Source organism: Dryobates pubescens, chromosome 1 (assembly GCF_014839835.1).
Source record: "Dryobates pubescens isolate bDryPub1 chromosome 1, bDryPub1.pri, whole genome shotgun sequence".
NCBI classification, from domain to species: Eukaryota; Metazoa; Chordata; class Aves; order Piciformes; family Picidae; genus Dryobates; species Dryobates pubescens.
This window is the reverse complement of record NC_071612.1, coordinates 17,600,492-17,612,460: the sequence shown is the minus strand read 5'-3', so window position 1 is coordinate 17,612,460 and position 11,969 is coordinate 17,600,492.

The following is an 11,969-nucleotide window of genomic DNA, read 5'->3' as shown; positions in this document are numbered from 1 at the left end:
CCCTGGGGCTGTTTAGTCTGGAGAGGAGAAGGCTGAGAGGGATCTGATCAATGTCTATCAATAGCTGAGGGCTGGGGCTCAGGAAGGAAGGGACAGGGACAAGTTCTTCCCAGACAGAGAGATTGGCCATTGGAATGTGCTGCCCAGGGAGGTGGTGGAGTCACCATCCCTGGAGGTGTTTAGGAAGAGCCTGGATGAGGCACTTGGTGCCTTGGTTTAGTTGATTAGATGGTGTTGGGTGAGAGGTTGGACTTGATGATCTCTGAGGTCTTTTCCAACCTGGTTAATTCTGTGATGCTGTGAGGCTAAGCTGGAGTCCTTTGTCCTTTAGCTCTGCAGGAGCAGAATCAGCCAGAGGTGCTCTTCAGAGCAGCTCAGGGTTGGCACAGTGCTGTCTGCTCAACAGCAGCTTCAGCACTCTTTGGACACCTCTGAAACACAGCAGCTCTCTGGTTTGTCAGCTTTATCCCATGCCAAGGGAGGGCTGGTTTGGTTTTGCTCCTGTGGGATCTATTCAGGCAGCCCCAGCTCCTTATTTGTGAGCACAGCAAGGTGGGATTTCCATCCCCGCTCGCTCAGCCCACGGCTGCCAGCATGTCCCTTGTCTTACAGGAGCAAAGCCACCCACTGAGAGAAGATTTTTATGGGCTTTACAGCAGTTTTCTCCCCTAGCAGGTACAGAAAGCTGAGCTTACTGCCCTGAGGACTTTGTGTTGTGCTGCAAAAATGAGCTCTCGGCTCTGGATGTTGAACCCAGGTTTGCAGAACAAGGTTCCGGCTGCAGCGGTGCTGCCAAAGAAAACATTCCCTGTTTGCTGCTCTGACAGACTGGCAGTGGCAATGGGGTAGGGGATAGCAGAGCCAGAGATTAACCTTTGCTAGGTGATGGAATCACAGGATCACTTTGGTTGGAAGAGACCTTTAAGCTCATCCAGCCTCATCATTCTCTGGCTCTACCAAGGCTGGGGCTCAACCATGGCCCTCAGCACCACAGCTCTGCCTCTGCCAGGGATGGGAATTCAATCACCTCCCTGGGCAGCCTGTCCCAGGCTTTGAGAACCCTTTCAGGGAAGAAGTTTCTTCTAATATCCTCCCCTGGGGCAACCTGAGGGCATTGCCTCTCATCCTATCACTTGTTACTAGGCGGGGATTGGATGTGGCACTTGGAGCCATGGTTTAGTTAGCCAGGAGGTGTTGGGTGACAGGTTGGACTTGATGATCTCTGAGGTCTTTTCCAACCTTATTGATTCTATGATAGGGAGAACTGACCAATTCCACCTGGCTCCAACCTCCTCCTAGGGAGCTGTAGAGAGCAATGAGGTCTCCCCTCAGCTTCCTCTCCTCCAGACTGAACACCCCCAGCTCCCTCAGCTGCTCCTCCCCAGCCCTGTTCTCCAGACCCTTCCCCAGCTGTGTTGCCCTCCTCTGGACCCGCTCCAGCTCCTCAGTGTCCTTCTGGGAGTGAGGTTTTCATAGAGGATTTTACACCTTCAGTGCCTTGTGATCAGGTGGAGACAGAGTGGAGGGTTGAGAAGGAGCTGAGGCTCAGGTTAGTGAAAGGCAAAGCTGGGACCTTGGGGAGAACTCAAGCAAACTAAATATCTAAGGCCTGGGGGTCAAGAGGGAGGGGACAGGCTCTGCTCACCTGCACCTGGGGATAGGACAAGGGGCAAGGGATGGAAACTCCAGCACAGGATATTCCAGCTCAACATGAGGAGGAACTTCCTGACTGTGAGGGTCCCAGAGGCCTGGAGCAGCCTGCCCAGAGAGGTTGTGGAGTCTTCTTCTGTGGAGCCTTTGCAGCCCTGTCTGGATGTGTTCCTGTGTGACCTGTGCTGGATTCTGTGGTCCTGCTCTGGCAGGGGGTTGGACTGGAGGATCTTTGGAGGTCCCTTCCAACCCCTAACATCCTCTGATCCTGTAAAGCCACAAACTCAGACCAGCCAGTGACAGATTAAATCCTCAGGGAGTGCTGCAAAGGCTAGAAAGTGAGGCTGGGACTGAGGCAAGGAAATGAGAGAGACCCTCTGGGTTTGCCCTGTTGAAGTTCTACCTTTTATCCAGCCAACCACCATGGAGACTAACAGTGAGCCTGAACAAATCCCACAGCCACCTCAATAAATGTTCACTGGGAGTAATCTTGGGCTTCTCATTGCTGAAACCCACTCTATCAAAGAGGTTCAGGAGCATTTCAAGCACTGCCTGGCTTTGGAAGGTGCAGATCCCAGGGAGGTGCAAATTCCATGAGGCTGCAGCCTCAGTCAGGGCTGCTTGCCCTGCCCCAGCCCCTGCCCTGTCCTCAAAGAGCTTCAGGAGACAGAGCTCTGCATGGATTTCATTAGGCACAAGGGTTAAGGCAGGGTTTTTCCTACAGATCTTCATTGCTAGGGGATGACAAGGAAGGAATACAGGTCCCAGCCTTGGGGTTGTAGCCTTGGCAATACATAAAGGGGGAAAACAGCCTCCCTGTGAGCTGTGCACACACATAAGTGTTTCCCATGGATTTCCAGGCTATTATGAAACCCCCACCAGGCCAGGCTGCCAGTGTCAGTCCCCAGAGTGGAGCCTCACTGGTGGGGGGGGGTTGAAATTACCCCCAAGCTAATCTGAGAGAACTACCCCCCAAAAATACAATTCCCAGACCATAGAATCATAGAATCACAGAACTGTCAGGATTGGAAGGGACCTCGAGGATCAGCCAGTCCCAACCCCTCTGCCACAAGCAGGGAAGAGCAGGTTGCTCACAGACTGAGCAGCCCCAACTCCCTCAGTCTGTCCTCACAGCAGAGCAGCTCCAGCCCTCTGCTCATCCTCATGGCCCTTCTCTGGACACCTTCCAGCACCTCCAGATCCTTCCTGGCACAGAGGCTCCACAACTGGACACAGAGCTCCAGGGGAGGTCTCGGCAGAGTGGAGCAGAGGGGCAGAATCCCCTCCCTGGCCCTGCTGGCCACACTTCTCTTGCTGCAGCCCAGGATGTGATTTGTGGTTTGGGCTGGATGTTAGGAAGAAATTCTTCCCAGGAAGAGAGATTGGCCCTTGGGATGTGCTGCCCAGGGAGGTGGTGGAGTCACCATCCCTGGAGGTGTTCAAGAGGAGACTGGATGAGGCACTTGGTGCCATGGTTTAGCTGATCAGATGGTGTTGGATGAGAGGCTGGACTTGATGATCTCAAAGTTCTTTTCCAACCTGCTTATTTCTGCATTCTGTTCTGCATTCTGCTCAGCTGGGGGTTCTTGGGAGCTTTAAGTGTGGTGAGTCACATGAGGAGAGGCTGAGGGAGCTGGGGGTGTTCACCTGGAGGAGAGGAGATCTCTGAGGTCTTTTCCAGCCTGGTCTGGTCTATTCTATTCTATTCTATTCTATTCTATTCTATTCTATTCTATTCTATTCTATTCTATTCTATTCTATTCTATTCTATTCCATTCCATTCCATTCCATTCCATTCCATTCCATTCTAGCTGGAGCAGTGTTGGAGCCTGGCAGCAGCCTGCTGCTTCCTGAAGTTCCTTTTCTGGGCAGGTGATGCTGTTCCCTGCATTTTAAGGTCTGTTGAGATGGAGTCTGGAACTGGTCAGTGGCAGAAGAGCCCAGGCAGCAGCTGCTTGGAGCTCAGCATCAGTTTCCAGCTCCTTGTGCCTCCTCCAACAGTCCCTGAAGGTCCCTGCTTGCACTGGAGCAGCTGGCACCCTGGCAGCTCCAGCAGCTGGCACCACGCATCCAGTCCAAGGCTTTCCAAGGAAAACTATCCTGGAGATGAAACTGAAGCTGGAGATGTCCATCAGGCTGCACAATAACTGCCCTGGGCTCCAGGGAGGCATCTGTGGGCACCCCAGTGTCACCCAGCATGGACTGTCACAAAGCACAGGGTCAAACTGGGAGCTCAAAGCTCACAGCCCCCAGACTCTCTTTGGGCACCTTCAGCTGGGAAGGCAGAACTGAAAATGATGAAATGTTGAGAAGTGAGCCCAGAACAGAGCACAGGGCTGGAGGTGTGCCAGGGCTGGAGGTGTGCCAGGGCTGTGCTAGTCAACAGCAGCCAAGCTGAGCTTTGGCCTTCAGCTCCTTATCTGATGACACAAGTTTGTTGTTGTGGTGGGTTTGGCTCTGGTTTGGTTCTTCCTCCAGGCCCTGCTCTGGGACCTGACTGCATTGCAACATCTGCAGCCAGCAGCCTGCCCAAGAGCACGCTGCCAAAGGGCTCTTGTGCACCATGCTGCATCTGTGACCTCAACTGCTGCAGCCTAACCCAGCAGTTGTGCTTGGAGAGGGTGCTCTGCTCTACCCACTGCCTGCTCAGTCCCTTCTCCTCCAGCTCAGAGGGTGCCCTGCTCTACCTACTGCCTGTTCTGTCCCTTCTCCTCCAGCTCAGAGGGTGCTCTGCTCTACCTACTGTCTGTTCTGTCCCTTCTCCTCCAGCTCAGAGGGTGCCCTGCTCTACCCACTGCCTGCTCAGTCCCTTCTCCTCCAGCTCAGAGGGTGCCCTGCTCTACCCACTGCCTGCTCAGTCCCTTCTCCTCCAGCTCAGAGGGTGCCCTGCTCTACCTACTGCCTGTTCTGTCCCTTCTCCTCCAGCTCAGAGGGTGCTCTGCTCTACCTACTGCCTGTTCTGTCCCTTCTCCTCCAGCTCAGAGGGTGCCCTGCTCTACCTACTGTCTGTTCTGTCCCTTCTCCTCCAGCTCAGAGGGTGCCCTGCTCTACCTACTGTCTGTTCTGTCCCTTCTCCTCCAGCTCAGAGGGTGCTCTGCTCTACCTACTGCCTGTTCTGTCCCTTCTCCTCCAGCTCAGAGGGTGCCCTGCTCTACCTACTGTCTGTTCTGTCCCTTCTCCTCCAGCTCAGAGGGTGCTCTGCTCTACCTACTGCCTGTTCTGTCCCTTCTGTCCCTCCAGCTCAGAGGGTGCCTTGCTCTACCCACTGCTGCCTCTCTGCCCCTTCTCCTCCAGCTGAGGTGTGAGGCTGCCTTTCTGCTAGCACCAGATGAGGACCATTCCAAGCACTAAGGACCATGCCCTTCCCTCTGTCCTATTGTGAAGTCTAACAGACCTCAGCTGAGCTCAGAGCTGGCTTAGCAGGTGAGGAACTCCTTGCCCTCCAGATTAACTGACTGAAGAAGGCAGTGCTGCTCCTCATACACCAAGCCTGCAGTGAAGGCTTCTTCTGTGATCCAGGACTGAGGAGCAGAGCTGCATTTTCCTGTCTCTTCCCAGGGACCAGAGAGCTGATCTGAGAGCTCTCATTCCCCAGCCTCCCGAGGTGCAGCATCTGTGTCAGTCGTTGCTCATCACTGTAGGCTCCTGCAGCCTCAATGCCATCCCGAGTGCTGTGCTATACAATCACCTCTCTCCTCTGGGGACATCCCAAGAGCTCTTCCAAAGTGTGCCAAGGAGAACTGGGAGCTTACTCTGGGCAGCCACAGGTTCTGTTTGGAAAACAAACTTCCAGCTCTTACAGCACAGAGATGCTTTCTATGCACTGCTGCCCTGATGCCCCACAAGCTCTAGCAGGAGACAGTCACAGAATTGCCAGGGTTGGAAGGGACCTCAAGGCTCAGCCAGTTCCAACCCCCCTGCCATGGGCAGGGACACCTCACACTACAGCAGGTTGCTCACAGCCACATCCAGCCTGGCTGCAAACACCTCCAGGCAGGAGGCTTCCACCACCTCCCTGGGCAGCCTGTGCCAGTCTCTCACCACCCTCATGGGGAACAACTTCTTCCTCACATCCAATCTCAATCTCCCCACTTCTAGTGTTGCTCCATCCCCCCCAGTCCTATCCCTCCCTGACACCCTCCAAAGTCCCTCCCCAGCTTTCTTGGAGCCCCCTGCAGATACTGCAAGGCCACAATTAGGTCTCCTGGGAGCCTTCTCCTCTCCAGACTGCACAACCCCAACTCCCTCAGTCTGTCCTCACAGCAGAGCAGCTCCAGCCCTCTGCTCATCCTTGTGGCCCTTCTCTGGACACCTTCCAGCACCTCCAGATCCTTCCTGGCACAGAGGCTGCAGAACTGGACCCAGAGCTCCAGCTGTGGTCTCAGCAGAGTGGAGCAGAGGGGCAGAATCCCCTCCCTGGCCCTGCTGGCCACACTTCTCCTGCTGCAGCCCAGGCTCTGCTTGGTTCTCTGGGCTGCAAGTGCTCCTTCTAGTTTTGCTCCATTGCTCCCCAGTCCTGTCACTCCCTGACACCCTCCAAGGTCCCTCCCCAGCTTTCTCAGAGGCCCCTTCAGATACTGGAAGCCTCCTGCCTCCCTCTGCAGCAGTGCCTGGCACGAGCCACAGCCCCAGGTTGTCATTTGCAGCTAAAAGTGCACACAAACCCAAAGCAGACACCATCAGCTCAGAGTCAAGGGGGAATTTCCATCTGGAGCTGGCTTTTGGTCTGGAGTCTCCTCACAGCTCACCCACAGCCTCCCCCAAGTGCTCTGCTGGCAGGAATGGCTCATGAGTGCTCAGACAACAGCAAGCTTCAGAGAACCCTCCTGAGGAGACCAAGTTCTGCTGGCAAACCTCTCCCTGGGGGGCAGTGCCTGGCTGCAGGGCTGGACATGAGGCTGTCTCTGCACAGAGGAGCTCTGAGCTCTGCCCAAACCCTGACCGAACCTCACAGCTCCTGGGAAGATCCACAAGGGGCTGCACACAGCTTGCATGCAGCACCCTGGGGTGAGACTCAGCAGCAGGGTGACTACAGGGGAGCCAGAGCTGCCCAACCTGGAGGTGCAGCCTGCTGGGGCAGTGGCCAGCAGGTCAGCTTAGAATCACAGAATCACCCAGGTGGGCAAAGACCTCAGAGATCATCAAGTCCAACCTATGACCTAATCCCTAACACCTCCTGGCAACTAAACCATGGCTCCAAGTGCCACATCCAAGCCTTCCTTCAACCCCTCCAGGGACACAGGATCACAGAACAGAATCATTCACCTGAACTCTTGAGCAGCTGTAGCTGCTCCTGTCCCAGATGTCAGGAGGAGTTCTGCTTATGGCCCCAATCTCCAACTGTCTCACCTCCTGCTACTGCAGTGTGGGCAGCAGCAGGAGCAGGGCAGGGACTGTCCCCCTGTACGCAGCACTGATGAGCACAGGGTTCAGCTTTGGGCCCCTCACTCCAGGAAGAAAACTGAGCTGCTGGAGTAACTCTGGAGAAGGGCAGTGCAGCTGGGGAAGGGTCTGGAGAGCAGGGCTTGCAAGGAGCAGCTGAGGGAGCTGGGGGTGTTCAGGCTGGAGAAGAGCAGCCCCAGAGGGGACCTGAGCAATGCTCAGCAAGGGCTAAAGGGTGGAGGGCAAGAGGCTGGGGCCAGACTCTTGCCACTTGTGCCTAGAGACAGGACAAGAGGCAATGGGCACAGATTGGAACCCAGGAGGCTCCACCTGAACAGGAGGAGAAACTTGTTTGGTGTGAGAGTGCTGGAGGCCTGGAGCAGGCTGCCCAGAGAGGTTGTGGAGTCTCCTCTGGAGAGATTCCAACCCCCTTCTGGGCATTGTGCTCCTGGGCAAGCTGCTGTGGGTGTCCTGCTGGAGCAGGGGGTTGGACTGATGACCTCCAGAGGTCCCTTCCAACTCCACCACACTGTGATTCCTTCTTTGGTGGCAGCAGCTTGCACAGGCTCCAGGAAGAGACTCCAGTTTTTCCCTCTCCCCTTCCCTGTGTCAGGGCAAAGCAGAGGCCAGCTGCAGCTGGTCCAGAGAGGCCTGGAGGGGAGCAGGTACCAGAGGTACCTGGGGGCTTTCTGAGCAGCAGCTACTACCCTGCTTTGCAGTTTACAGACCTCACCTGAACAGCAACGACAAGAAATCTGCAAAACCCACCAAAGAGAGCAACCTTCCCCCTTAACCCTTCCTTTTCCCACCACAGGGGCATGGGGACTACTGGAGAGCCATCTGTGGGCAGCTGGGGACCTGCTCAGTGCTGCCTGCAAGCTTCTTCAGAGCAGGAGGGGAGAGATGAGAGCAGGAGTGGAGAGAGGGGAGCAGGAGTGGAGAGGGGAGAGCAGGAGTGGAGAGAGGGGAGCAGGAGTGGAGAGAGGGGAGAGCAGGAGTGGAGAGAGGGGAGAGCAGGAGTGGAGAGAGGGGAGAGCAGGAGTGGAGAGAGGGGAGAGCAGGAGTGGAGAGAGGGGAGAGCAGGAGTGGAGAGGGGAGAGCAGGAGTGGAGAGGGGAGCAGGAGTGGAGAGAGGGGAGAGCAGGAGTGGAGAGGGGAGAGCAGGAGTGGAGAGGGGAGCAGGGGAGCAGGGGAGCAGGAGGAGAGGGGAGCAGGAGGAGAGGGGCGCAGGGGAGCAGGAGGAGAGGGGAGCAGGAGGAGAGGGGCGCAGGGGAGCAGGAGGAGAGGGGAGCAGGAGGAGAGGGGAGCAGGGGAGCAGGAGGAGAGGGGAGCAGGAGGAGAGGGGCGCAGGGGAGCAGGAGGAGAGGGGAGCAGGAGGAGAGGGGAGCAGGGGAGCGGCGCAGGGGAGCGGAGCAGGCAGCTGCGGGTGAGAGGCTCGCTGCAGAGAAGGTTTTCCTGTTTGTTTTTCCCTCTGACGGTTACCAAACTCGGGGGCCAGGGTTTTCATTCTCTCCGGCCGTGGGGAGGAGAAGCAGGGGTAGCCCTGAGCGGTGTGCCTCTGCGCTCGGAACTGGGAGGGACACGCAGCCGGGCCGGGGAGAGGGGCTGGAGGCAGCCGCGGCAGGGGCGGTGCTGCTCCCCGCTTCACAGGGTCCTCCGCTCCCTGCCGCAGCCGCAGCGCAGCCAGCTCCAAGGCAGCCCTGGGCCGCCTGTTGAGCGTGAGCTAAGCAGGGCCACGTCGTGTTCCAGCCCTGCGCCTTCCCCACGCAGCAGCAGCCAGAATCCCGGCGGAGAGAGGGCTGCTGCCTGGGGGGGGCCGCCTGGGGGGGGCTGCTGCACGGACCCAGCTCCAGTTGGGTGGGTAGGGGGGGAGGGGAGAGCTCAGCTGGGTTTTGCGGAGCAGGTAAGGCTGGGGCTGCCCCTTGGCTTTGCTGCCAGAGGATTCTGTGCGTGCTGGGTGTATCTGCGTGGGGTGACAGCTCCGGGGAGTGCCGGCGGGGCTGCTGGGAAGGCTTTGCCAAGAGCTCGGCTGGCCGCGAGTCTGTGCTGCCCGACAGCAGGGATGTTTCGCCTGGCTGCCTGCTCACTTGCACGTGTTGCTAGAGAGCCGGCGGGGCAGAGGCCAGCACGAACCCTCCCATGGCCTTCAGCTGGCCGAGGGTTCACCGGCAGCTCTGGAGGCTGAGCAAGGGTTTGTTGGCTCCACACCGTCTCAAGTCCCTGATCACACAGTATCACAGTAACTAAGGTTGGAAGAGACCCCAAGGATCATCAAGTCCAACCTGTTCCAACAGACCTCACAACTAGACCATGGCACCAAGTGCCACGTCCAGTCTCCCCTGATGATACCAACCTGGGGGGTGGCTGACACCTCTCAGCCTGTGCTGCCATCCGGTGAGACCAGGACAGGCTGAGAGCTGGGTGCAGCCAAACCTCAGGAAGGTCGATGAGGACAAGTGCAGGGTCCTGCAACTGGGGAGGAGTAACAGCAGGCACCAGGACAGGTTAGAGGCTGCCCTGCTGGAGAGCAGCTCCATGGAGATAGACCTTGGAGTGCTGGTGGGCAGCATGGGACAGCAATGTGCCTTGGTGGCCAAGAGAGCCAATGGGATCCTGGGGTGCAGCAAGTGTGGCCAGCAGGGCTGGGGAGGTTCTGCTGCCCCTCTGCTCTGCCCTGCTCAGACCACAGCTGCAATCCTGTGTCCAGTTCTGGGCTCCCCAGTTCAAGAGAGACAGAGACCTGCTGGAGAGAGTCCAACAAAGATGCTGAATGAGCTTGGAACATCTCCCCTATGAAGAGAGACTGAGAGCCCTGGGGCTGTTTAGTCTGGAGAGGAGAAGGCTGAGAGGGATTTGATCAATGTCTATCAATAGCTGAGGGCTGGGGGTCAAGTGGAGGGGGCCAAGCTCTTTTGGGTGATGCACAGCAATTAGCCAAGGAACACTGGACACAAACTGGAACAGAGAAGGTTTCAGCTCAGCATGGGGAGAAGCTTTACAGTGAGGGTGCAGAGAACTGGAGCAGGCTGCCCAGAGAGGTTGTGGAGTCTCCTGCTCTGCAGAGATTCCAAACCCCTTTGGACATTGTGATCCTGGGCAAGCTGCTGTAGGTAAGCAGGGGGAGTCCCCAGAGGCCCCTTACTGCCCCTCCACCATATTGGTATTCTGCACCCTGCTGCCACCCTGGCTCTCACACTACTGCTCTCCTGCCTCCTTCCCGCTGTTCCAGCCAGGGAGGCTGGAGCAGTGCTGCCCTCTCTGCACTCACGGAGACCTGCCCATGGCAGCTGAGTTCTGTGTGGCCACAAAGCCCACATGAAAAGAGCCCACACAGAAAGAGCCCCTGGGCTCTGCTCCTGCCTGGCAGCCCTGCATGTCTGCAGTGCTCTGCTGAAATGACCTCTCAGTGCTTTCATCCTCCTAAGTCAGGAGGAGATTTCATAGAATCACAGAATTGTCAGGGCTGGAAGGGACCTCAAGGCTCAGCCAGTTCCAACCCCCCTGCCATGGGCAGGGACACCTCACACTACAGCAGGTTGCTCACAGCCACATCCAGCCTGGCTGCAAACACCTCCAGGCAGGAGGCTTCCACCATCTCCCTGGGCAGCCTGTGCCAGTCTCTCACCACCCTCATGGGCAACAACTTCTTCCTCACATCCAATCTCAATCTCCCCATTTCTAGTTTTGCTCCATCCCCCCCCCAGTCCTATCCCTCCCTGACACCCTCCAAAGTCCCTCCCCAGCTTTCTTGGAGCCCCCTGCAGATACTGCAAGGCCACAAGAAGCTCTCCTCAGAGCCTTCTCCTCTCCAGACTGCACAACCCCAACTCCCTCAGTCTGTCCTTACAGCAGAGCAGCTCCAGCCCTCTGCTCATCCTCGTGGCCCTTCTCTGGACACCTTCCAGCACCTCCAGATCCTTCCTGGCACAGAGGCTCCAGAACTGGACCCAGAGCTCCAGCTGTGGTCTCAGCAGAGTGGAGCAGAGGGGCAGAATCCCCTCCCTGGCCCTGCTGGCCACACTTCTCTTGCTGCAGCCCAGGATGTGATTTGCTTTCCGGGCTGCAAGTGCACCAGAGCACGATGTGAAGCATTCCTGGGAGCTTCACGCCTATGGCATGTTGGTGGTCACTTTGGTTGCTGTGTTTGCAACCTGCCTGCTATTGTGTCTTAGTTTAGAGAGCGAGAGAGGTTTGCTTTTACCTCTTCCAAAAGGGGCAAAAGAACATTGCTCACACACAGGAGTGGATAGGCTTGGAAAGTTCAAATGGAAATGCCATTCACAACTACATAGAACAGTGGAAAGCAGATAAAATACACTAAATCCACTGGGCTTAACTCAGAGCCTCATTAAGCCAAGGCTTTCCACTAACCTGCCTTTAAACCAGACCAACAAACCCAAGCCTTCATGATCCCCCCCATGACTTCAGGGAAGTCCTTGTGCCCTGTGCTCAGCACTGCTTAGGCTACACCTGGAGTCCTGTGTCCAGTTCTGGGCTCCTCAGTTAGGAAAGATGTTGAGCTGCTGGAAGGTGTCCAGAGAAGGGCAACAAAGCTGGGGAGGGGTCTGGAGCACAGCCCTGTGAGGAGAGGCTGAGGGAGCTGGGGTTGCTTAGCCTGGAGAAGAGGAGGCTCAGGGGAGACCTTCTTGCTATCTACAACTACCTGAAGGGAGGTTGGAGCCAGGTGGGGGTTGGTCTCTTCTCCCAGGCACCCAGCAGCAGAACAAGAGGACACAGTCTCAAGCTGTGCCAGGGGAGGTTTAGGCTGGAGGTTAGGAAGAAATTCTTCCCAGCAAGAGAGATTGGCCCTTGGGATGTGCTGCCCAGGGAGGTGGTGGAGTCCCCATCCCTGGAGGTGTTCAAGAGGAGACTGGCTGAGGCACTTGGTGCCATGGTTTAGCTGATCAGATGGTGTTGGATGAGAGGCTGGACTTGATG